We start from the raw sequence: 26,608 nt of genomic DNA, 5'->3' as shown, positions 1-26,608 counted from the left end.
GGTGTCAGGCTACAAAATCAATGTACAAAAATTGGTGGCATTTTGTTATGCAAACACTAAATCTGAAAAAGACATCCAGAAATCACTCCCATTCACTATTGCAGCAAAATAAATAAAATACCTAGTAATAAAGCTGACCAAAGTGAAAGATTTGTATACTGAAAACTATGAATCACTATTCAAGTAAATAGAAAACGATACCAAGAAATGGAAAGACATCCCATGCTCATGGATTGGAAGAATAAATATCATCAAAATTAATATTCTCCCCAGAGCCATGTACAAATTAAATGTGATACCCATCAAAGTTCCACCAAACTTCTTTAAGAGAATAGAACAAAAAAGTACAATTATTTATCTGGAACCAGAAAACACCTAGAATTGCCAAAACAATCTTGAGGAAAAGAAACAAAAATAGAGTCATCACACTCCCAGATCTCAAATTATAAGGCCATCATCTTCAAAACAGCCTGTTACTGGAACAAATATAGGCACACAGACCAATTTGAAGTCTTAAGTGCTTAAACTGAAGGAGCATATACTCAGAGCTGTGGTCTATACATTAAAGTTTGAAACATTTGATCCATTTCCCCCCCTCATATAAATTGAATAGTGATTTGTGAGACTATAAGTTAATTGGAGTGTATATTAACACCATTCCTACTACCAAAAGTCTGGTGTCTCCCCCCTCTCACCCCCCAGTGAAGCTGAATATCTACCCTCACCCTCCACCCAGAGATTTTTCCTTTGGTGTTATACTCAAAACTCAGATTCTGCTTTCAATGTCCCATTCTGTTCTTTCTCAACTTCTGTTTATTAGTGGGATCATCCCATACTCCTTTGCCTTTCTGACTTATCTCACTTAACATAATTCCTTCTTGCTCCATCAGACACGGGTCAGAGAAGGTGGGTTCATTGTTCATTGTAGTATTCCATTGTGTAACTATACCACAGCCTTTTCAGCCTTTAATCTGTTGTTGGGTACTGGGTTTGCTTCTAGGTTTCACTATTAAGAATTGTGCTGTTCAAGGACTGGCATAAGGATCCGGGTTTGAGCCCTGGCTCCCCACCTGCAGGGGCATCAATTCACAGGCGGTGAAGCAGATCTGCAGGTGTCTATCTTTCTCTCCCTCTCCTCTCTCTATTTCTCTTTGTACTATCCAATAACGACAACATCAACAACAATAACTACAACAATTAAACAACAAGGGCAACAAAAGGGAATAAATTAAAAAAAAAGTTTTTTAAAATGAGAATTTAGGGGGCTGGACGGTGGTGCACCTGGTGGAGCACATATGTTACCATGCACAAGGACCCAGGTTCAAGCCCCTGGTCCCCACCTGCAGGTGGAAAGAAAAAAAAAAAAAGAATTGTGCTGCTATGAACATACGTGTACACATATCTTTTTGGTTGTTAGGATATATCCCTAGGAAAGAAAATACAGGGTCACATGGGAGGGCTATTTCTAGCCTTGTGAGGGCACTCCAGACTGCTCTCCACAGAGGTTGGACTAATGTACAATCCCACCAGCAGTGTAGGAAGGTTCCTTTGTCCTAACCTCTCCAGCATTTGCTGCTGCTGTCATTTTTGTTGTATGACATTCTCACAGGAGTGAGGTGCTATCTCAATGTTGTCTTTATTTGCATTTCTGACAATTAGTGATCTAGACCAATTTTTCATGTTTGGTAGCCTTTTGGATCTCTTCTATAGTGAATGTTCTGTTCATATCCTCTGTCCATTTTTGGATGGAATCATTTGCTTTTTTTGGTTGCTAAGTTTGGTAAGTTCTTTATATATTTTGGTTCTTGCCTGATATCTGGCATGTAAAGATCTTCTCCCATTCTGTGAGCGGTGTTTGGGTGATGGTTTCTTCGGCTGTGCAGAAGCTTTTTAATTTGATGTAGACCCACTGATTTCTCTTTGTTTTAGTTTTCCTTGTAATTGGGTTTGTATCATCAAAGATGTCCTTGAGGTTTAGGAGGGAAAGCGTTCCACCAATGTTTTCCTCTAAGTATTTGATAGTTTCTAGTCTAACATCTAGGTCTCTGATCCATTTGGAGTTGACTTTTGTTTCTGGTGAGATAAATTGGTTCAGTTTCATTCTTCTGCATGTTTCAACCTAGTTTACCAGCACCATTTATTGAAGAAAGCCTCCCTCCTCCATATAATATATGGGCTCCTTTATCAAAAATTAGATGTCCATAGGTGTGGGGGATTGCTTTAAAGCTTTTAAGGCTTTATCCACTGTATGACCTCCAGGTTGCCCACATAGGGAAAACTACAATTTTATTTTTCCCAAAATATCATGATTACATAGAAAATATTTATTTATCCAATGTAATATAGCAATTTTGATGTACTATTCTATCTGCCTAGGAAGTAAAAAAAAATTAAAAGGAAGTTGGTGAGTTGGTCCAATGTAATGGATACAGATCTTGCATTTTATAATCTCTATATATCTTTTTTTATCTGACTAATACATTTTAATATATATAATATGATATCATATCAATGACCTTGGGAGAACTACTGAACTTTTCAATAAAGGGGATGACACAGAATTCTGGTGGTGGGAGCCTTGTGTCATTATCCCTTTTATCTTCTAATTTTGTAGATCAATATTAAATCACTAGTAAAAAGTGCAGGTTTAGCTCCATCCTCTGTGGTGTCTCCTGCATTATTCACCAAAGGTCTAGAAAATATCACATGAGCCACCACACTATTCTCCACTGCACATTCCACACACCCTCATGAATATGAATTAACATTTAAAATTTAGTATTTTTATGTATGAATTAAATAATAAAGGGGCCAAGTAGTAAGTATACATAGTACAAAGTGCAAGGACTGGCAGAAGGACCTGGGATTGAGCCCCTAGCTCCCCACCTACAGGGGGAATGCTTCATAAGCAGTGAAGCATTCTGCAGGTGTCTTTCTCCCTTCCTAAATATTTTTTCTTAATTAGTCTTTTAAAATTATCTTTTTATTGACTAGAGATAGCCAGAAATTGAAATGGAAGAGGTTGATAGGAAGAGAAACAGAGACACTTACAACACTACTTCACCACTCATGAAGATTTACCCTGTCAGGTGGGGATTGGGAGCTTTTGAGGTCATTGTGCATTGTAAAATAACAGAAAGTAAAGCAATCTTTTATCTTTGCAATGTAGCATTTGTTATATTAAAATTATAGTTTACTCAGGCTGTGGGTATTGTATGACCTGCTAATGTTCATGTTCAGCAAAGAAGCAATTACATGACAAAAATACCTTCTGTGCTCCCCAAATAAATTTTTTCTGTATCCCCATAGGGGAAGAACTGTTAGGGGAAGATGAATAAAAGTCTCTGAAACCCAATTCCATCAGAGCCCAGAGAGAGAAGAGGAAAAAGGTAAAGAGATACAGAAATAGTAGAAGGTATGACTTAAAACGGAAGATAAGACAGGGCCATAAAAAACAAAGGAAAAGATTGATGATAGATAATATAGATAGATAGATAGATAGATTAGATGATAGATAGAAATAATAAAAGGATCCCTAAATCTAGGTCTGGAAATCAGAAGAGTAGACTCAAGTGATCCCACAATGGTAAAAGGTTGCTGAACTTGATGACATCCATCATGAAAGTATAGTGGCAGTGGGGTTAGAGCATGGTCAAGATAAGACTAGTCCCTGTAACCAGGACCTGGACATAAAATAATTCTTAACTCCAGTTCATATGAGCTGGTTTTGTCCATTATGAATTTTTTCTCCCCTTTTGTTATTTTATATCAACATCAGTTACCTGCTGGTAACAATGAGGAGCCATAGTATGAAAAGGTTTTGCTGCTGGGCCTAGAGACCATAAAGTGACATATGTAGGTGTCTACAATAGCTGTAGTGAGTAGTGGAGCGCCAGAGCCACCCAGGACAGATCAGGGTCTCTGCTAACTTAGGAGCTAGGGGACCCCCCACACACACACACAGGCTGAGGCAGCATCTACCCAAGGTCCAGAACATGGCCTGATGACTAGGTTTTTGACCATACTCTATGCCATGCTACCCAGACTCTTAATTCACTGTCAGTCACAGTTGGCATCATTAGACCAGCCTCAAGGTGAAGGCTGAAAGAGCAAGAGCAATAGAGAACATTGCAAGCACCCAGTTCCCAGGAAGCCAAGGACACAGCTGTGGATTTGAGGACACAACTGTCCAACACATAAACCTGTCAATGACATAGTGTCCATTATAGCTCAGACACTTGGCCAATCTGGGAGTGTTGTGGGGTGTGCAGTGTGTGTGAAGAGCCCACAGTGCAGAGGATCAGACAATCAATGGTAATCAGACTCACCTATGAGAGCCCAGACAGGCTGGAGAACTTCTGTGGTGGAGGCCATGGTAGAAGCTGGCTGGGTTTCCCTAGCTGTGGGCAGAAAGAGGCTGCTGAAAGGTGGAGAGTGTGGTTGCTTAGCAGCCTGCAGCATTCTGTTTTCCTATTGTGGCATCAGCACTGGCCACACCCATGCCAGCCACATCAGATCTGTACCCAAACTCTTGGATTTCTGGAGTACGTGCCAAGGAAGTGCTATGGAAGCCCATGGTGCAGGGAAAACAAATAGCACCAATTGGTCTCATTTTTGAGATCCCAGACATGCTGGAGAGCCAGCTTGGTAGAGGGAAAGGCAATAGGTGCTCTGGGGTCTCCATCCCATGGGTAGAATGAAGCTGCTAAAGGGTGGAGCCTACAGTCCTGACGTAGCCCCTGCCTTTATTCTCTCTCAGTGGGGCTTCAGATCTGTCCATACCCACCCTACCTTCCACCATTACCTGTCCACCCTGCACTACAGCAACTCAGGAACAGGAGTGAATGTGGGGGGGGGGGATTAGAGCCAATTGGTCTCACATATGTGGGGGTATATTCTCTCCTGGATTCGGAGAGATTTCAGCAGACTTCAGATGGTCCTTCTGCCCAGAACCAGCCTGTGACCACTAAATGGATCAAAGTTTATTGGGGAGAAAATTCCCAGCATACCTGCTTGCAGAATCAGACTTCCCACACCATTAACTCCACTAGGAAGCCACACTCCAGCTTCTCCACAGCCTAGAACACTTTCTTTCCTGCCAGCCTCTTGGGTGCAATGCAAGGCAAGGCAGGATCCAACTAACTCCTGTGGGTAGTTTTCCCATTCACACAAGCACAGTCACACTACTCTACAATAAATTTCAAAAGTGTATGTGCATTGTGTGTGTACCTGGGTAGGTGAAGTGGGGTGAATTAAGTTAAAGATCAAGCTGATGAAGTGTTCTGTACCCCATAAAGATCTTGGTTCCATATTCCCATAGGGATAAAAAAAAAACAGGGAATTTTTCAATGGGGATGGAATACAAAACTTGGTGGTGGGAGTTGTATGGAACTGCAACCTTCTCAGTCTACAGTCTTGTCAATCATTATGAAATCACTAATAAAAAAAGCTTATGAGATGTGGGGTTCATTTAGAAGAAATGGGAGTGAAGTTTATGACAGTGACATCTGTAATGTTTCCAGCCTTTTTACTTACTTATTGTGGGTTATTTTAAAGATTTTTGTAATTTTGAAGGTACACAAGATATTGAGAGAAACACACACACACACACACACACACACACACAGAGAGAGAGAGAGAGAGAGAGAAAGAGAGAGAGAGAGAAGAGAATTATGACCAGAAAATCACTCTAAGAATGCTTGTCTGGGAATGGAAGAGGGAACTCTTGCTTTATAGTGTATGGCTTTATCTATTGGGTTACTTCAATGTAATTATACAAATTGTCCTATACCCTTGGATCTCCAAGAACACATGGGCACCCCAGTAACTATGGTTACCAAGTAATCTGCAAGAATGTGTTCTACTTATTTTAATTTTTTAGCCTCTGGGTCTGGAGAAAAAGAGAAGGGACAGGGAGAGGAACTATAGAAAAACTAGGCTTGAATTTTGAAGGCCTGGAAACCCCACAAGCAAGAGTTCAGTAGAGCTTCTCTAAAAGATAATATATAAATGACAAAATTAATAAAGTATATAATTGAATGTATGGCATAGCACATAAACCTGTCAATAACATAGTGTCCATTACAGCTTAGACACTTATTGGCCAATCTGGGAGTTTTGTGAGGTGTGAAGTGTGTGGAGAGCCCAGAGTGCAGGTGGTCAGGCAATCAATAGTAATTGGAGTCACCAGTGAGAGCTCAGACAGGCCGGAGCACTGCTGTGGTGAAGGCCATGCCAGGAGCTGACTGAAGGTCCCTAGCTATGGGCAGACTGAGGCTGCTGAAAGGTGGAGGTGTGGTAGCTTAGCAGCCCCCAGCATTCTGATTTTCCATTGTGACATCAGCCCTAGCTACACCCATGCCAGCCACATCAGCTCTATAACTAACCTCATATCTCTGGAGTACAGACCTAGAAATTTCAGTGGCAATAAATAGCATCAACTGTCTCACCTGTGAGAGCCCAGACAGGCTGAAGAGCCAGCTTGGTAGAGGGAAAGGAATGGGGTGTTCTGTGGGTTGCCAGTCCATGGGAAGAATGAGGCTGCTAAAATTTGGATCCTAGGGAGTCGGGCCATAGCACAGCAGGTTAAGCGCACATGGTACAAAACACAAGGACCAGCTTAAGAATCCTGGTTCGAGCCCCCTAAGAACATACCTACTGGCTGACCCAAAATGCTCCCACAGGTCAACTGGGACTTACATGAAGTCACAGAAATAGAGAAGGATTTGGTGTCATAGAGCCTGCTGTTTTGATTATCAGAAAAGGAAATGTTTTAGTTCTGGATAATATTCTTTTAAATGAGGCTCTGTAGTTTACCAAGTATAAAAATGAGGAAGTAGTGTCTGATAGAAGGCAAATGGGGAGAAGTCTGTGAAAAGCTGAAAGGACTAAAGGCTCTGCTGGGTAGCATTTCTACTGATCTGGTAAAGTCTAAGTGTGATGCATTCATCCCCTCGAGGCAATTATCCTTCATTATATGAATTTGGAAATAGACCAAAACAGATATTCTAGTTGAGCTATTTCTGAACAGTACTATTTTGTCATGTTACGAATGAACTGTGATCCCAGACTCACATTGTTCTTATAGTCACAAGAACTGCTCCAGGATATTCTTTTCAGATAGATAGAGAGAGAGAAAGAGAGAGAGAGAGAGAGGAAGAGAGAGAAAGACAAACAAATGGAAGGTCAGTGAAAGTCAGATAGATAGATAGATAGATAGATAGATAGATAGATAGATAGATATAGGAAGAGAGAGAAAGACAAACAAATGGAAGGTAAGTGAAAGAGACCACATCTCCAAAGCATCCTTCACTGTGGTGGGAGCCAGACTCAAAGCTGGACCCATGGCAAAGCAGCACATCATACAAACAAGCTGTTCTGCTGATCCTGGATTTATATTCAACAGTAAATACAATAGTTTGTACATGCATAACATCTCTCAGTTTTCCATATAACAATACAACTCCCACTAGGTCCTCTGAATCCTACTTGGACCTGTTATTTTCCAGTTTTCCATATAACAGTACAACCCCCACTAGGTCCTCTGTCATCCTTCTTGGATCTGTATTCTCAACCACCAATCCACCCCAGAGTCTTTTACTTTGGTGCAATACGCCAATTCCAGTTCAGGTTCTACTTGTGTTTGCTCTTCTGTTCTTGTTTTTCAACTTCTGCCTGAGAGTGAGATCATCCCATATTCATCCTTCTGTTTCTGACTTATTTCACTTAACATGAATTTTTCAAGGTCCATCCAAGATCAGCTGAAAACAGTGAAGTCACCATTTTTTATAGCTGAGTACTATTCCATTGTGTATATATACCACAACTTGCTCAGCCATTCATCTATTGTTGAACACCTATGTTGCTTCCTGATTTTGGCTATTACAAATTGTACTGGTGGGAATCGGGCAGTAGTGCAGCGGGTTAAGCACACGTGGCACAAAGTGCAAGGACCAGCAGAAGGTTCAAGCCCCGGTTCCCCACCTGCAGGGGAGTCACTTTACAGGCAGTGAAGCAGGTCTGTAGGTGTCTGTCTTTCCCCCTCTCTGTCTTCCCCTCCTCTTTCCATTTCTCCCTGTCCTATCCAGCAATGAGGACATCAAATAACAGCAACAATAGCTACAATAATAAAAACCAACAACGGCAACAAAAAGGAATAAATAAATATTTAAAAATATGCTGCTAAGAACATATGTGTACACAGATCTTTTTGGATGGGTGTGTTGGGTTCCTTAAGATATATCCCCAGGGGAGTCAGGCTGTAGCGCAGCGGGTTAAGCACAAGTGGCGCAAAGCACAAGGACCGGCATAAGGATCCCGGTTCAAACCCCGGCTCCCCACCTGCAGGGGAGTCGCTTCACAGGCGGTGAAGCAGGGCTGCAGGTGTCTATCTTTCTCTCCTCTCTGTCTTCCCCTCCTCTCTCCATTTCTCTCTGTCCTATCCAACAATGACAACAACAATAATAACTACAACAATAAAACAACAAGGGCAACAAAAGGGAATAAATAAAATAAATATTTTTTTAAAGTTTGTTAAAAAAGTTTTTAAAAAGTTTAAAAAAAAAAAGACATACCAGAGTGATGTCTGGTTCCTTCTCTCTCCTCCCTTCTTATAAATGAATAAAATCTTTAAATAAATAAATAGAAAAAGGAACAGTGGGGGGGGAAGCTCAGATTCCTCGAGCTTATGCATGAAATGTGATATTTTCCTCATGAAGGTCCATGAGTTACTATAAGCTTTTCTTTGTCCTTTTTTCTTAATTGTTTTTGACTGCTGTTTGATGATTGTCATCCACCTTGCCCTAGAAGGGTAAAGTAGCCGGCAAGGTCTTCTTCAGCATCAGATAATCAAGCATGTAGACAGACCTTCCAGGCTCAGGAATCCTGGAAATAAGTTTCTCATTTAAGGCAAGCAGAAGAAGTGGGCTATTCAGAAATCATAGCAGGGGTAGGGGGTGGACAGTAACATATCAGGTTAAGTGGACATGGTGTGAAGCACAAGGACTGATGCAAGGATATTAGTTTGAGCCCCTGGTTCCCCACCTGCAGGGATCAACAATGTGGATCAACAATGGTAGAGAATGCTCCATCTTCCGAAGGGAGGCTGGACAACATACTCTATCTTCCACCTAAGAAAGATAGGTCCTGCAATTGGGGCACCTTGGAACATTCCTACTCATGACCAAAGAGTGTGAGCTCATATCTACAGGGATGCAGGCTCCTAAGCTGAATATGGGCCCCAGATCACATCAAATCAATGGGGTTTACAATCAACAATAGTTAGACACCTTTCCCATATTTGAGAACTATTTTCTTCCTTGATCCAACTTTCTATCCCCTTTTCAAGGCATGACATCATCTCCCCAGACAATAACTTGGGTCCACATGCATATCAGATGTCAGGCTCAGGAAAAAAAAAACTACTATAGTTAATCATGGGCTGTTTGGAATATTACTAAAATAGGCCTACTAGCTATCTACAGAACGGAAGACCTCCAACTCTTCATCTGCACTATTCCAGCCTTTAGGTTCATGATTAGTCAACAATTTGTTTGGCTTTATATGTTAACTCTTTTTAAGCCCCCAGGTTCCAGATGCTACCATAATGCCAACCGGACTTCCCTGGGTAGATGACTCCAACAATGTGTCCTGGAGCCCTGGTCCCCCCAGAGCCCCACCCCACTAGGGAAAGAGAGAGACAGGCTGGAAGTGTGGCTTGACCTACCAACACCCACATTTAGCGGGGAAGCAATTACAGAAGCCAGACCTTCTGCCTTCTGCACCCCATAATGACCCTGGATCCATACTCCCAGTGGGATAAAGAATAGGAAAGCTATCAGGGGAGGTGATGGGATATGGAGTTCTGATGATGGAAATTGTGTGGAGTTGTATCCTCTTATCCTATGGTGTTTGTCAGTGTTTCCACTTTATAAATAAAAAAAATAGCCTCACGGGAGTTGGCATCAGCACAGTGGGTTAATTTCAGGTTGCGTAAAGCACAAGGACCAGTTTAACAATCCTGGTTTGAGCCCCCTTCTTCCCACCTGCAGGGGAGTCACTTCACAAGTAGTGTAGCAGGTCTGCTGGTGTCTATTTTTCTTTCCCCCTCTGTGTCTTCCCCTCCTCTCTCCATTTCTCTCTATCCTATCCAACAACAATGACAACAGTAATAACTACAACAATAAAAAACAACAAGGGCAACAAAAAGTAATAAATAAATAAATATTTTTTAAATAGCCTCAGGGGCCAGGTGGTGGCACACCTGGTTGAGCGCACATGTTACAATGTGCAAGGACCTAGGTTCGAATCCATGGTCCCCACCTGCTGGGGGAAAGCTTCACAAGTGGTGCAGCAGGTGTCTCTTTGACTCTCTCCTTCTCTATCACCCCCTTTCCTCTTGATTTCTGGCTATCTCTATCCAATAAAGAATTAAAAAAAGAAAAAAGCCTCTAGGAGCAGTGGATTTATAGTGCAGGCACTGAGCCTCAGCAATAACCCTGGAGGCAAAAAATAATAATAATTGCAGGGATATGGGAGACAACGTGATGGTTATGCAAAAATTTACTAGCTGAGGGTCAAATATCATTGTGTCAATCCCAGGCATCCGCATGAGCCAGAGTTGAGCTATGCTCTGGTCTCTTTTTCTCTTTGTATCCTTATCAATAATGAAATGGGGGGGGGGTCAGGTGGTAGAGGGCTAAGTGCACATGGTGTGAAGCGCAAGGACCAGTGTAAGGATCCTGGTTCAAACCCTGGGCTCCCTACCTGCAGGGAGGTTGCCTCAAAAGCGGTGAAGCAGGTCTGCAGGTATCTTTCTCTTCCCGTCTTCCCCTCCTTTCTTGATTTCTTTCTGTCCTATCCAACAACAGTGACATTAATAATGATAATAACCACAACAATGATAAAACAACAAGGACAACAAAATGGAAAATAAATAAATAGCTATATTTTTAAAAAGAGTAAAGTAAAATAGAGGGGAAATCTCTAGGAGATTTTAAACAAAAACACATTCACTACAGTTGGTCATATAAATAGGAGACTGTAGGTTTGGGAAGCCTGCCTAATAGGTATGAAAACAACATTCACTCCTGAGGCTTAGCACTGACCTTCTGGCTTCAGTCTTCCACCCCCTTTTCCCTCTACCTCCATCTGAAACATAAGTGGATTGTTGCTCTGATTAAAAATTTTAAGGCACTGTCTAAACTTGCCTTTATAATGGTGTGTGGTTTTCAGGGGTCATATCTGCAAGGCATTTCAAGTTCTCCCACAAGGGGCAGAAGGCTTCCTGAGACATGAGGCCCTCTGGTCTCTGCACTCAGGATCACCCTGGCAGCAGCTCTGAATCTAGACCTCATGACAGAGAGGTGTGCCAGGTTCCACATTCTTTCTCCATTTCTAGCAACACTTCATTTCCCACATTGGGTTTGTGTTCTTTTCCAAAGATGTTTCTGTATTGTATAAAGGAGATACAGAGAGGCCACAGTTGCCTGAGGCACAGGAGTCCTTGGATAGGACCCATAACCTCACACATGGATGTCTTGTTCTCCATTTGAGCAGTAGTCTGTGAATTGCCTTGGATATCTAATACTGTATAAAGATGATATTTGGATATCATACCTCAGGTCCACAAAGGGTAACTTAACACTGCATTGCACCTTGTGTGTAGGATTCCTCCAAATTCTCAGTCTCTGGTTGCTACTTTTTAAAAAAATACTTCTATGAAAAATCCACTCTCACATTTTGTACAGCCTTCCTTTACTTCAAGTGTCAGGCCTAATAAATGAATGAAGATAGTGCAGGCTGGGGGTATGTGTCTAGAATAAGACAGATTGGTGTTGTGGGGTTCAGGCAAGGAAGACAACTTGAGGCCAACGTCTATTAATGAGTCTTTATTTCCCATCTTGTGACCATATTTCCAACAAAGTGCTGTTCAGAGAACAGTACTGGCTCTTGTTACACAGCAGGTTACAGAGTCAAAAATCACAAATTTCACAAGCAAGCAGGGGACAGAAGCTAATATAGGTAGTTAATTTTAGAACTCCCCCTATGGACCCTCCACACTTCCTTTGCGGAGAAATCCACACCCTCTACTCCCTCTTTCTTAAAGAATACTTCTTAAGTGCACTGGTACTCCAATGGGTCAAGAATTTTCCTGGAACTGATTGATACTGGCAGGTCACTGGGTGGCCAAGGTGGAGCTCACAGTTGAAGTCCTTACATGGGGTTCAGGTGGTAGTGCAGTGGGTTAAGTGCACATGGTATGAAACGCAAGGACCAGGAGGTTCCCAGTTTGAACCTTCAGCTCCCCATCTACAGGTGGTGTAGGGAATTGGTCAACTGTCCAGGAAGTCCAGACCATTGTTTCCATGAGAGTCTAAGAGAGTTGACCCCCGAGTTCACCTCCTTTTCTGGGGGGCATGTGTTAGGCTGGTCCCCTTGACCTTGTGAACCTATGATGGATGGCTTCTTCAGACTGGGTACCTTCCTGTACATACCTTCCCACCCTATCCCCGTTAAACAAAGGCCATAAATTACTGTGTATGGCTTACTTGAAGCCCACTGCAAATATCCTGGCTCTCTTCAAATGTTCCCCCCTGCCCTGAAGTGCCTGTAATTTTTCCTGAGAAAAAAATGCCTATCCATATATTGTGAGCTCATGACAAAACCTTATACGGTAACTTTCCAGTTGTGATCAAATACTTTGTAGGTCAAGATGTAACTATGTATTGTGTTTGGGTTAATTTTTGGGTTAATGATGACCTCAACCTTCTCTCTCGACTGTGGGTTATATCTACTTGCTTGTATCTCTCAATAAATGAGTCATCCCTCAGAGGCTTCTCCCAGAGCCCGCTAAGTCTGGCTTGGCTTTCCTCTTCACGCATGTTACCCTTGACACCAGAGCCCCCTAAGACTTTCAGGGGTCGCTCCAATCCCTGTCTCCAGTCACTAGAAGGTGGAGAACCCAGAGTGAGCCTCAAGGAGGGTTCCTTCACAGGTGGTGAAGCTGGTCTGTAGATGTCTATCTTTCTCTCTTCCTCTCTGTCTTCATCTCCTCTCTGGATTTCTCTCTGTACTGACCAACAGCAATAACTATGACAACAAGATTAACAAAATGGGGAGAAAATGTTCTCTATCAGGTGTAGAGCCCCAGCAATAACCCAGCAAAAAATAAAATAAATAAAATTTAAAATAAAATAAGGCAAAGGGCAGATGCTGGAAAGCCCTGGTTGTGGGGGGAAAAGGTAATCAGACAACTTCTAAGCAAAGTCAGTGTGTTCCTAATTTGAAGGGAGATATGAACTCATATGTTTATTATTTGCAATAGCCAAGAGTGGAAGCATCATAAATGTTCAGACATATGAATGAATAAAAGTGTTAAAGGATATATATGTTATGGAATACTACTCTGTAATGCAAAAAAGATGATATTGTGTCATCTGTTACTGAATGGCTGGAGTTGGAGTTTTGCTATTGTTTTTTGTCATCAAATTTATTTCTGGAGCTTGATGCCAGTACTATGAATTCACCACTCCTGGCACCTATTTGTTTCTCTTTATAATTTTTATTATACAGGGCTGTAGAACAGAGATAAATTGAAAGAGGGTGCAGAGATAGAGGGAGTGAAAGATATACACCTGTAGACCTGCTTCACCACTAATGAAGTGGACCCCCTGCTGGTGGGGAGTGGGGGGACTTGAACTCAGATCCTTACACTTTATAATGTGTGTACTTAACTAGGTGTACTACTACTCAGCTCCAGACATCGATGCTTTTATGTTTATCAAACTATGCAAAGAAATAAAAGAGTGGTCCAGGAGATGGCACAGTGGATAAAGCATTGGACTCAACCATAAGGTCCTGAGTTCAGTCCCTGGAAGCACATGTACCAGAGTGATGTCTGGTTCTTTCTCTCTCTTACTATCTTCCTCATCAATAAATAAGTAAAATCTTTAAAAAAAAAAAGAAATAAAAGACTACTTCATGTGGATATAAAAACTGAAACATGAAATTTCCAAAAACAAAAATGAAGAAATAAGGATTCGACTTCCGGAGGCGGAGCTACGAGCAGCAGATCGCTTTCTCTCCTCTCCTCTCCTCTCCTGGATCAACTAGGAATACCAAAGGAGACCACCTGGACCGAAACAAGACAGGACTAGAATGACCACAGAAACCCAGTAAATCACCCGTGAGTACAAACACGCGTGGCTGGTGACAGAGAGGAGAGAGGGGCCTAAGGAGAGATTAAGTGACTGCTAACAGTTCGATAGTTTGTCAGTGGAGACACCACCTCCAGTCTGCTCCACAACAAGGGGACAGCTGAAGGGAGGAAAGGACTCCCCAGAGACTCACCAAGTACAACTCTGAGTCTCCATTGCTACTACCCTCAGAATCTGGAGCAGCAAGAGGGAGGGACACCAGGGCACAGAGATCTAACCGGGAAACTCAGGAGAAGACCTATACCTCGGTGGCATAGCTGAAGGGCTGTGAAAGTCTCTTTGCATAACCACTGGATTATCTCTGCCACACCCTGCTTTATCTCTTGGTCAGAAGTCATTGATTAAGCCAAGAAGCCTATTGATAGTTTAAAAGCCCTCAGGCTACCATAGCCTACAGGGGAAAAAAAAAAAAAGGCTTTTACACCACTGAACTCCAACTCAGGGATTGAAAAAACTGTTAACTTATATAAAATGGTTAAAACAACAAGAAAAAATAATGGAGACTCCAACCAGGACAAGAGTCCAGCTAAAAGTCCTCCAGAGGGTGAAGCACAAAACAACGAGTTCAACATCCAAACATTAGCTAAGGAAATAATAACAGGAGTGAGTAAAGAATTTGAAAAAATTGTAATCAGAACTGCAGGAACAACAAATGAGAATATGGAAGAAAATTCTAATAATCTCATGGTTATTAGAGAGCTGAAAGCTGAAATTGCTGAGCTAAGAAGGCAACTAGCTGAACAAGTTAAAACAGTATCAGAGCAGGGCAACAAAATAGATGAACTCCAGAAAGCAGTAGAGGGCAGAGAGAATAGAATCAATGAGGCTGAAGACAGAATTAGCAAGATTGAGGATGAATTAGAGACAACTAAAAAAGAAGTAAGAGATCTCAAAAAGAGATTAAGAGATGCTGAAAACAACAACAGAGTCCTATGGGATGACTTCAAAAGAAACAATATACGCATTATTGGCTTACCAGAGGAAGAAAGAGAAGGGGAGGAAGAAAGCGTTCTCCAGGCCATAATAGCTGAAAATTTCTCTAGTCTAGACAACACCAAAGACATAAAGATTCAAGAAGCCCAGAGGGTCCCAAACAGAATTAACCCAGACCTAAAGACACCAAGACATGTCATACTTAGATTGGAAAGGAATAAGGATAAAGAAAGGATCCTCAAGGCTGCAAGAGAAAAACAAAGAGTCACCTACAAAGGAAAACCCATAAGATTAGCAGCAGACTTCTCCATACAAACACTACAGGCCAGAAGAGAATGGCAAGATATCTATCGAGTGCTCAATGAGAAAGGCTTTCAGCCAAGAATACTATATCCTGCTAGACTGTCATTCAGACTAGATCGAAGCATCAAAACCTTCTCAGACAAGCAACAGTTGAAGGAAGCAACCATCACCAAGCCTGCCTTGAAAGAAGTTCTGAAAGGTTTCCTATAAACAACCAGACCACCACAAATAGAACATATATCAAAACACTCTAAAACTCTACAAGAATGGCGTTAAAATATCTTCAATCTTTGATATCAATAAATGTGAATGGCCTGAATTCACCTATTAAAAGACACAGAGTAGGAAGATGGATCAGAAAACACAACCCAACAATATGTTGTCTACAGGAAACTCACCTAACGCAACAAGACAAACACAGACTTAAAGTGAAAGGATGGAAAACTATCATTCAAGCCAATGGCCCACAAAAAAGGGCAGGAACAGCTATCCTCATATCTGACATGATAGACTTTAAAATACATAAGATTAAAAAAGATAGGAATGGACACTACTTAATGCTCAGAGGATCAGTCAATCAAGAGGACTTAACAATTATTAATATCTATGCACCCAATGAGAAGCCATCTAAATACATCAAACTTCTACTGAAAGAGCTACAGCAATATATTAACAGTAACACAATCATAGTAGGGGACTTCAACACCCCACTCTCTCAACTTGACAGATCATCCAGGAAGAAAATCAGTAAAGACATAAGGGAGCTAAATGAAGAGATAGATAAACTAGAACTATTGGACATTTTCAGAGTCATTCATCCCAAGAAACTGGAATACACATTTTACTCAAATCCACATGGATCATTCTCAAGGATAGACCATATGTTAGGCCACAAAGACAGCATCAGCCTATTCAAGAGCACTGAAATCATCCCAAGCATCTTCTCAGACCACAGTGGAATTAAACTAACACTTAACAATCAACAAAAGATTAGTAACAGTACCAAAATGTGGAAGCTCAACAGTACACTTCTTAACAACTTCTGGGTCAAAGAGGAAATCAAGGAAGAAATAAAAATGTTTCGAGAGTTCAATGAAAATGAAGATACAAGCTATCAAAATATTTGGGACACAGCTAAAGCAGTCCTAAGAGGGAAGTTCATAGCTATACAAGCACACATTAGGAAACAAGAAAAGGCACAAATAAACAGCCTGATTGCACATCTTAAAGACCTAGAAGAAGAACAACAAAGGAACCCTAAAGCAACCAGAAGGACAGAAATTACTAAAGTTAGGGCAGAAATAAATAACATTGAGAATAGGAAAACCATACAAAAGATCAATGAAAGTAAATGTTGGTTCTTCGAAAGAGTAAACAAAATCGACAAACCTTTAGCCAGACTCACAAAACAAAAAAGGGAGAAGACCCAAATAAATCGGATAGTAAATGAAAGAGGAGATATCACAACAGACACTGCAGAAATTCAACATATTATGCGAGGCTTCTATGAACAACTATATGCCACCAAGTTAGAGAACCTGGAAGAAATGAATGATTTCCTAGATACCTACCAACTTCCAAAACTAAGTAAAGAGGAAGTGGATAACATGAACAGGCCCATCACAGCTAATGAAATTGAAACAGTTATCAAAAATCTTCCCAAAAATAAAAGTCCTGGACCAGATGGTTTTACAAATGAATTCTACAAAATTTTCAAAGAAGAACTAATACCTCTACTTTTAAAAGTCTTCCAGAAGATTGAAGACACTGGAATACTCCCTGCCAGCTTCTATGAAGCCAACATCACCCTGATACCAAAAGCAGACAGGGACACAACCAAAAAAGAAAACTACAGACCAATATCTCTGATGAACATAGATGCGAAAATATTGAACAAAATTCTAGCCAACTGGATACAGCAGTATATCAAAAAAATTGTTCATCATGACCAAGTGGGGTTTATCCCAGGCATGCAAGGTTGGTTTAATATACATAAATCAATCAATGTGATCCACCACATCAACAAAAGCAAGACCAAAAACCACATGGTCATATCAATAGATGCAGAGAAAGCCTTTGACAAAATACAACATCCCTTTATGATCAAAACACTACAAAAAATAGGAATAGATGGAAAATTCCTGAAGATAGTGGAGTCTATATATAGCAAACCTACAGCCAACATCATACTCAATGGTGAAAAACTGGCAGCATTTCCCCTCAGATCAGGTACTAGACAGGGCTGCCCACTATCACCATTACTATTCAACATAGTGTTGGAAGTTCTTGCCATAGCAATCAGGCAGGAGCAAGGAATTAAAGGAATACAGATTGGAAGAGAAGAAGTCAAACTCTCCTTATTTGCAGATGACATGATAGTATACATGGAAAAACCTAAGGAATCTAGCAAGAAGCTTTTGGAAATCATCAGGCAATACAGTAATGTGTCAGGCTATAAAATTAACATTCAAAAGTCAGTGGCATTCCTCTATGCAAACACTAAGTTAGAAGAAATTGAAATCCAGAAATCAGTTCCTTTTTCTATAGCAACAAAAACAATAAAATATCTAGGAATAAACCTAACCAAAGAAGTGAAAGACTTGTATACTGAAAATTATGAGTCACTACTCAAAGAAATTGAAAAAGACACAAAGAAGTGGAAAGATATTCCATGTTCATGGGTTGGAAGAATTAACATCATCAAAATGAATATATTACCCAGAGCCATCTACAAATTTAATGCTATCCCCATCAAGATCCCAAGCATATTTTTTAGGAGAATAGAACAAATGCTACAAATGTTTATCTGGAACCAGAAAAGACCTAGAATTGCCAAAACAATCTTGAGAAAAAAGAACAGAACCGGAGGCATCACACTGCCAGATCTCAAACTATATTATAGGGCCATTGTCATCAAAACTGCTTGGTACTGGAACATGAACAGACACACTGACCAGTGGAATAGAATTGAGAGCCCAGAAATGAGGCCCCACACGTATGGACATCTAATCTTTGACAAAGGGGCCCAGACTATTATATGGGGGAAGCAGAGTCTCTTCAACAAATGGTGTTGGAAACAATGGGTTGAAACATGCAGAATAATGAAGCTGAATCACTGTATTTCACCAAATACAAAAGTAAATTCCAAGTGGATCAAGGACTTGGATGTTAGACCAGAAACTATCAGATACTTAGAGGAAAATATTGGCAGAACTTTTTTCCGCATAAATTTTAAAGACATTTTCAATGAAACAAATCCAATTACAAGGAAGACTAAGGCAAGTATAAACCTACGGGACTACATCAAATTAAAAAGCTTCTTCACAGCAAATGAAACCACTACCCAAATCAAGAGACCCCTCACAGAATGGGAGAAGATCTTTACATGCCATACATCAGATAAGAGTTTAATAACCAACATATATAAAGAGCTTACCAGACTCAACAACAAGACAACAAATAACCCCATCCAAAAATGGGGGGAGGACTTGGACAGAATATTCACCACAGAAGAGATCCAAAAGGCCGAGAAACACATGAAAAAATGCTCCAAGTCTCTGATTGTCAGAGAACTGCAAATCAAGACAACAATGAGATATCACTTCACTCCTGTGAGAATGTCACACATCAGAAAAGGTAACAGCAGCAAATGCTGGAGAGGGTGTGGGGTCAAAGGAACCCTCCTGCACTGCTGGTGGGAATGTCAATTGGTCCAACCTCTGTGGAGAACAGTCTGGAGAACTCTCAGAAGGCTAGAAATGGACCTACCCTATGACCCTGCAATTCCCCTCCTGGGGATATATCCTAAGGAACCCAACACATCCATCCAAAAAGATCTGTGTACACATATGTTCTTGGCAGCACAATTTGTAATAGCCAAAACCTGGAAACAACCCAGGTGTCCAACAACAGATGAGTGGCTGAGCAAGTTGTGGTATATATACACAATGGAATACTACTCAGCTGTAAAAAATGGTGACTTCACCGTTTTCAGCCGATCTTGGATGGACCTTGAAAAAATCATGTTGAGTGAAATAAGTCAGAAACAGAAGGATGAATATGGGATGATCTCACTCTCAGGCCGAAGTTGAAAAACAAGATTAGAAAAGAAAACACAAGTCGAACCTGAAATGGAATTGGAGTATTACACCAAAGTAAAAGACTCTGGGGTGGGTGGGTGGGTGGGGAGAATACAGGTCCATGAAAAATGATGAATGAAATAGTGGGGGTTGTATTGCTAAATGGGAATCTGGGGAATGTTATGCATGTAAAAAAAAAAAAAAAAAAAGAAGTAGAAACGCAAAGCAGAAATTGACTGAGTTTGGAGTATGGCACCAAAGTAAGAAAGCAGAAGTACACTAGAGTTTGCAGTGAGTACCTCCCTAATACTTCCTCTCCACTTTTCCAAGCTTTGGGTCCATGATTGCTCAACAATTTGTTTGGCTTTGTATGTTAACTCTCTTTTCAGTCACCAGGTTCCAGGTGTCATCAGGATGCCGGCCAGACTTCCCTGGATTGAAGATCCCACCAATATGTCCTGGAGCTCAGCTTCCCCAGAGACCCATCCTACTAGGGAAAGAGAGAGGCAGACTGGGAGTATGGACCGACCAGTCAATGCCCATGTTCAGCGGGGAAGCAATTACAGAAGCCAGACCTTCTACCTTCTGCAACCCACAATGACCCTGGGTCCATGATCCCAGAGGGATAGAGAATGGGAAAGCTATCGGGGGAGGGTGTGGGATATGGAGATTGGGCGGTGGGAATTGTGTGGAGTTGTACCCCTCCTACCCTATGGTTTTGTTAATTAATCCTTTCTTTAATAAAAAAAAAATTAAAAAATAAAATAAAAAAAATGAAGAAATAAAACAGAACACTGTAGCAAACTGTCTCTAAGACATTGGGAGATCTATGGCACATATCCTTAATATAGTGGGTGCACAAAATATTGGTGGTGGGTGTAGTGTAGAACTATATAACCATCATTGATGAGTGTGTTGGCTTATGGATTTTCTACTTTTTCCAACTATTTTTTATTTGTGATAAATAGTGTCTTTTGATAGCTGATATTAGCACCAACTTATTGGGCAGAGACTTGCTGGAATCTCTTGATGTACTAATATCCTCAGACGCCTCTGCAGGGTGCCACACCCACTTCTTCGAGAATTCTAGATCTAACCAGCACCCCCAATACTAACTGCCACTTTTCGTAACCAAACTCCCCACTTAGATTGGCTTTCTAATGAGCCTGTCTGGGTGGAACAGTGGCCTTTGCCTAGGGAGAAGCTAGAAATTTTAAAAGAGCTCATCCAAGAGCAGTTGTCCTTGGGACACATTCATCATTCCCAGAGTCCATGGAATACTCCTGTCTTTGTGATTAAGAAGTGCTCGGGAAAATGGTGCCTCCTCCAAGATATCCGTGTGGTTAATAAAACCAAGCAGGTCTGGGGCTCCACCCAAAGGGGTTTGCCTCTTTCTTCTGCAATTCCCATGGGAATTCCAATCATAGCTATTGATATACAGGATTGTTTTTTCTCTATTCCCTTGCACCTACAAGATTGTAAGCACTTTGCCTTCTCTGTCCCTTCTATTAATAATGCCAGTCCTGCCAATACACTTGAATGGGTGGTACTGCCCCAAGGCATGGCCAATAGTCCTATTATTTGTCAAGAGGCTGTTAAATCTGCCCTTTTCCCATATATATACATAAGGGCCTTATGTTTTTTCATTATATGGATGATGTCTTAATTTAGGGAGAATTAGATATAGATCTCTCTGCCCTATGTGATTTTCTTATCCCTGCCTTAAAGAAAACCGGCCTTAATGTAGCTCCTGAGAAGGTACAGCTAATTCCTCCAATATCTTTCTTAGGCTCAGAGATTTCCCTAATGTAAATTCATCCTTTAAAACCTTGTGTTACTTTTCCTTCTAATCTCACTCTTGCTTCTTTACAAAGTTTTCTTGGAAATTTAAATTGGCTTAGGCAGTATCTTTATCTCCCTACTAGCTGCCTCCAACCACTGTTTGATCTGTTTAAAGGAAACAAATAGCCCTCCTCAAAGCATATGTTAACCCCCGAAGCCTCCTTGGCACTGGAAAGGGTTAACCAGGCTCTCCAAGACATGCACCTTGTTTGGTTCTCCCCCTCCTGTCCAGTAAATCTTCTAATCTTTAACTCCACCCCCACGGTAGTGGGGGCACTGCGGCAGAATCATGGCATTCTAGAATGGCTTCATACGCCAAAAGTAAAAAATAGTAGAAAATCAATATATATTTTAACTAAATTTGGTCTGAAGAACCTGCTGTACAGAGACTGCTACACGAGGTCACATAAGATGACCTGTTAACAAAATTATAAAGATACTTTAACCAATTATAATCGAGTTATCAATTATAATAAACTTCTAACTTGTTAAAAGTTTTTTTTCTTCACAAGTAATTGACTACAACTATGTCAAAGCCTTCATATGAAGAAACATCTGCTCATATGGTAAGGTATTAAACTATAAGACGTTCCTCCATATACAACTTATATAAATTAACAACATTCGCATATTTTTCTACACTTAACTGGTGTATCTCATTTTACCACGATAGGCCTGCCTTTGTCAGCTAACAATTTAAAGATTTTTTTTCTCCTTTATAACATCACTCATGCCACAGATATCCCTTACAACCCCCAAAGACAAATAGTTGTTGAAAAGGCCCGCCAAACACCTAGGCCCAATTAAATAAAAAAGAAGGGGGGATACATCCACCCAATATTCAGTTGGCTAAGGCACAAACTACATTAAACCTCTTTTAATATCTATAAAAATTCGAACCAGATGCCCTGCTAACCACAGGAAGATTCGTGTTTCACAGGAATCCCTGGAAATCCATTTGGACCCGTCCTCTGACTTCGCCCACAAGATGACATGACTACACCCTGAGACCCTGAGCACACCCCCTGAGACACATGATCTGAAGAACCTGATTCACAGACTCCAAGGACAGAACTTTCTTACTGCCTTTTCTCTCTCCCATCACTGTCTGCCCTTCCTGCTTCTGCTTCGCCTGTCACGTTTTGGTAGTTCCAGCTCACTCTCTACAGAGAAACAAAGTTCTGGTGGCTGACCTTCCCCATCGAGATAGACATGCAGCGTTTCAACCCCTGACATTTCTTCCCCTGGTCGTCAACATTGGACTGATGCTTCTATCGGATTTGCTGGTACACCTCTTGAACACTTTACACCGCTTTACAACAGCTTCTCTTTACGCTGCCAGGTTTCTCAAAGACTGACCGCAGCAGTTCATGGACATTATAGGTTTCTGTCTTGGGACTCTATAGGCCATGCCCCTCGACTGCAAGCCCTGCCTCCAGATGCAGGAAACAACCCCTCATTACTAGGCCCTGCCCCCAGAGGCAGGAGACACCCCATTACTAGGCCCTGGCCCCAGAGGCAGGAAACACCCTTTTGCCCAACAGGCCTCCTCTTGGCATCACACTGGCTCTTGCTGCTCTCCTACTTGTCCCTTCCTGTCTTGTTCCAGTTATTTTTAAAATGCCTGCATGATATTTAGGTTTATGTCCAAATGGTTTCTGTTCACCCCTACACTACTATTCCTGTTATAAATGGAGTCTTTTACAGACATTGACCCATTTTAATGTGACAACTAGATAGGAAGATAGGGAAAGATGTAGAAAAAATTGTGAGATGGTGGAGCCTGGCAGAGCTTAACCTATGAGTCCCTCCAGGTAAGTCTCTCTACAGAGGGGTTGAGCAAAAGGGGGGACACATAAATCTCCCAAGGTTGGTGGCTATGTAAGTCTTCCCTCCCCCACAGAAACATCCTACATCTTCCCACCGGAGCTTGGCATTCCTTAAAAAACATTTAAGCCTACTCCGCTCTAAATTTCCTATTCTATGGCCATTAGATACAAAGAAAGGGGGAGGTGTTGGGTAATTGTACAGATACCCTCAGAGTATCGCCCATTCCTGCTAGAGCTGAAACCCTAGCTTCCCAGAATGCCTTGTTTTCTCCACCCCCTTTTTCTAGCCAATCCTGTCCCAACTTGCCACTTCCGGAATTTCTCCCTTAAAAGCCCTGCTGCTTCCACTTTCTTTCTCTTGCTTCCTTTTTCTCCTCCATGACCTAACTCAGAGGAGGGTTGCTGCACATAGGAGGCGGCCATTTTGCTAGCTCCACGTGGCCCGAACTGCTGTGCTTTCACCCAACTCTGAGGCGTCCATGTAAATAAAGATTTGTGTTCCCGAACTGCCACAAATTCCTAGTCTCTTCTCTCTCCTCTGAGATGCAACCCGACAGTAGTGCTGGTGCCTTTTATCTTCACTTACTTTCCCTCTGCCCCTAATTTGCTCCTTAATGGGGGTTGACTGGACCCAACATCTATCTTATCATATCACAGGGAGAAATACTGGGTGACAGAGCAGTGATTGGCATTTGCAGACTGCCTCTCATCTCCCTTTGGGACGTGTCTACACACATACCTCAGAACCCACCAATCTTTTTCCACTATTGTGCAAAATTTTCCTTGCAGGAGTCAGATAGTAGTGCAGTGGGGTAAACTGCACGTGGTGCAAAGTATAAAGACCTGCATAAGGATCCTGGTTTGAGCCTGCAGCTTGACACCTGCAGACCTGCTTCACAGCCTGAGAAGCAACTCCCTTGCAGGTGGGGAGCCAGGGCTCGAACTGGGATTCTTATGCTGGTCCTTGCACTTTGTGCCATGTGTGCTTAACCTGCTGTGCTATGGCCTGACTCCCACCTTTATTATTTTTTTATTGGATAGACAGTCAGAAATTGAGGGGAGGTGGTAGAGAAGGGAGATAGACACATCTGCAGCACAGCTTCTGCTGGGCTAGCCTGAGGGTGTTTCTTCCTGGGCACATGCTTTCTGGGTTGGAGAGAACTCTACCGGAGCCAACCTAGGCTGTTGTCTACTCAGCAATGCAGGAGAGGAACCAGGAATTCTCATGGCTTAGTGGGAACACAATATATTCTGCTGGCTTTATACTTTCCAGGAAGGAAGTGGTAGGGTGGAAAAAGGAAGTCAGTAGGATAAAGGGGGGGGGGAGTGGAAAAAGAGCATGAAACAGTGGGGATTAAACCAATAGGGATTAAACCAGGGTGGGTTATGTAAACATGATTATGTAAACAGACCATAGTGTTTAGCAATGCAAGGGAACAGAAGCAGAATTAGTCAAAGGAGAAAAGATGACCAACAGGCTTCATCATTCCCAAAGCTTTCCCCCCTGCAAATGGGCACTGGGGGTTTGAAAATAGGTCCTTGCACATTGTGACGTGGGCTAAACCAGGTGTGCCCTAACTTGGCAACTCTGTAAGTAAAATATATGATATCACATTTATTACTACATTTCTTACTTCTCATCTGTTGTTGGACATTTACATATATATATTTATGTATATATATTTAAAGAACTTATATATTTATTCATGAGAAAGACTAGAGGAGAGAAAGAACCAGGCATCACTCTGGTATATGTACTGCTGGGGATCGAACTCAGGACTTAATGGTTGAGAATCCAGTGCTTTATCCACTGAGCCACCTCCTGGACCAACATTTACGTATTTTTAACCAGACCACTGCTCAGCTCTGCTTTATGGTGATCTCATGGATTCAGTGTGATCTTTTTATGTTCCACATTTTAAAAATATGAAATTCAAAACTGATATACCAGCTTCCCAAATTGAACTGCACCCTTTCTCCTTCCTCCAACATTCTTTCTGGAATACCCAGTGTCATTATAAATGTCCACTGAAGCATAGAAGTGTAAATAGAATAAACTGTTTATCTCATAGTTGGTAATTACAGTACTTAGGGTTATATATTATCTCTGCTCAACTAAAATATCATCTTTATTAAAAAAGAGAAAAACCAGGAGTCAGGTGGTAGCACAGTGGGTTAAGCACATGTGGTGCAAAGAGCAAGGAATGGCTTAAGGATCCTGATTTGAGTCCTTGGCTCCCCACCTGCAGGGGAGTCACTTCATAGGCAGTGAAGCAGGTCTGCAGGTTTCTTTCTTTCTCCCTACTCTGGCCATATCTCTGTCCTATCTAACAATGACATTAATAACAATAACTACAACAATACAAAAAAAAAACAAGGGCAATAAAGGGGAAAATAAATTAATTAAAAAAAGATTTTTTAAAAAAGAGAAAAACCCAATTTTACTATTGGAATGCTTAGTATCAAACTTAGGTACTTATAATTTATGTTGAAGGCTCTTTCCAGTGCACCACTACCTGGAGAGTCAGATTTTTTTTTTTTTTTGCCTCCAGGGATATTTCTGGGGCTCAGTGCCTACACTAAAAATCCACTGTTCCTGGAGACTATTTTTTCTCTTTTGTTGTCCTTATTGTTTGTTATTGCTGTTGTTGTTGGATAGGACAGAGAAATAAAGGGAGGAGGGGAAGACAGAGAGGGGTAAAGATAGAAACCTGCAGACCATATGTGAAGGGGCTTGAACCAGGATCCTTGCACTGTGTGCCAGGTGTGCTTTAACTGCTGCACTACCTACTGACCCCCAAGCCAGATAATTTTTATGTGTGCATGTGTTGGTGCATTCTCCCACTAAAGTACTAATCTGGGCCTGACCCTGATTATCTTCCAAAATCAGACATGATTGGGCATGTTCAGGGTAATATGGCACAGATGTATCTCTACTTTTTTTGTGTGTGTCTTTACTTTCTGATTGACATTGGACAAGTTTTTTTCTCCCATATAAGAAATTGTCTATAGGATATAAGAAATTGTCTATAGGATATTTATGACACTAATGCTACTGAGATTAGAAAATAAATCCAATTAATAGAAAGTTAATTATTTACAATAATTAAGTATTCTATTTCTAATTGTTCCAAAAGCCTTTATCACAGACTCATCCCATTTTTTAAATATAGTAAGGTGTTACTCTTTAAAAAGTAACTCAAATGGGGGTTGGGTGGTAGTGCAGTGGGTTAAGCTCATGTGGTACAAAGCACAAGGACTAGCTTAAGGATCCTGGTTCAAGCCCTGGCTCCACACTTTACAGGTGGCAAAGCAGGTGTGCAGGTTTCTATCTTTCTCTCCCCCTCTGTCTTCCCCTCCTCTCTCCATTACTCTCTGTCCTATCCAACAATGGCAACATCAGTAA

At 41.3% G+C, this 26,608-nt stretch overlaps 1 protein-coding gene and 1 long non-coding RNA gene across 2 annotated transcripts in view; one reads left to right on the top strand and one right to left on the bottom strand.

The window, feature by feature from the left end:
- The window catches only part of LOC107523312 (zinc finger protein 14-like), a 517,712-nt gene that overhangs the window by 386,980 nt on the left and 104,124 nt on the right, over positions 1 to 26,608 (top strand). The window lies entirely within an intron of this gene.
- On the bottom strand, positions 11,874 to 23,753 carry LOC132535544 (uncharacterized). Its single transcript, XR_009547323.1, has 2 exons — positions 20,325 to 23,753; positions 11,874 to 14,043 (listed from the first exon to the last, which is right to left on the bottom strand). It is a non-coding gene; the product is annotated as an uncharacterized LOC132535544 (long non-coding RNA).

Source organism: Erinaceus europaeus, chromosome 23, assembly GCF_950295315.1.
Source record: "Erinaceus europaeus chromosome 23, mEriEur2.1, whole genome shotgun sequence".
In the NCBI taxonomy this organism is placed as follows: Eukaryota; Metazoa; Chordata; class Mammalia; order Eulipotyphla; family Erinaceidae; genus Erinaceus; species Erinaceus europaeus.
This window is presented reverse-complemented; position numbering and strand designations above follow the sequence as displayed.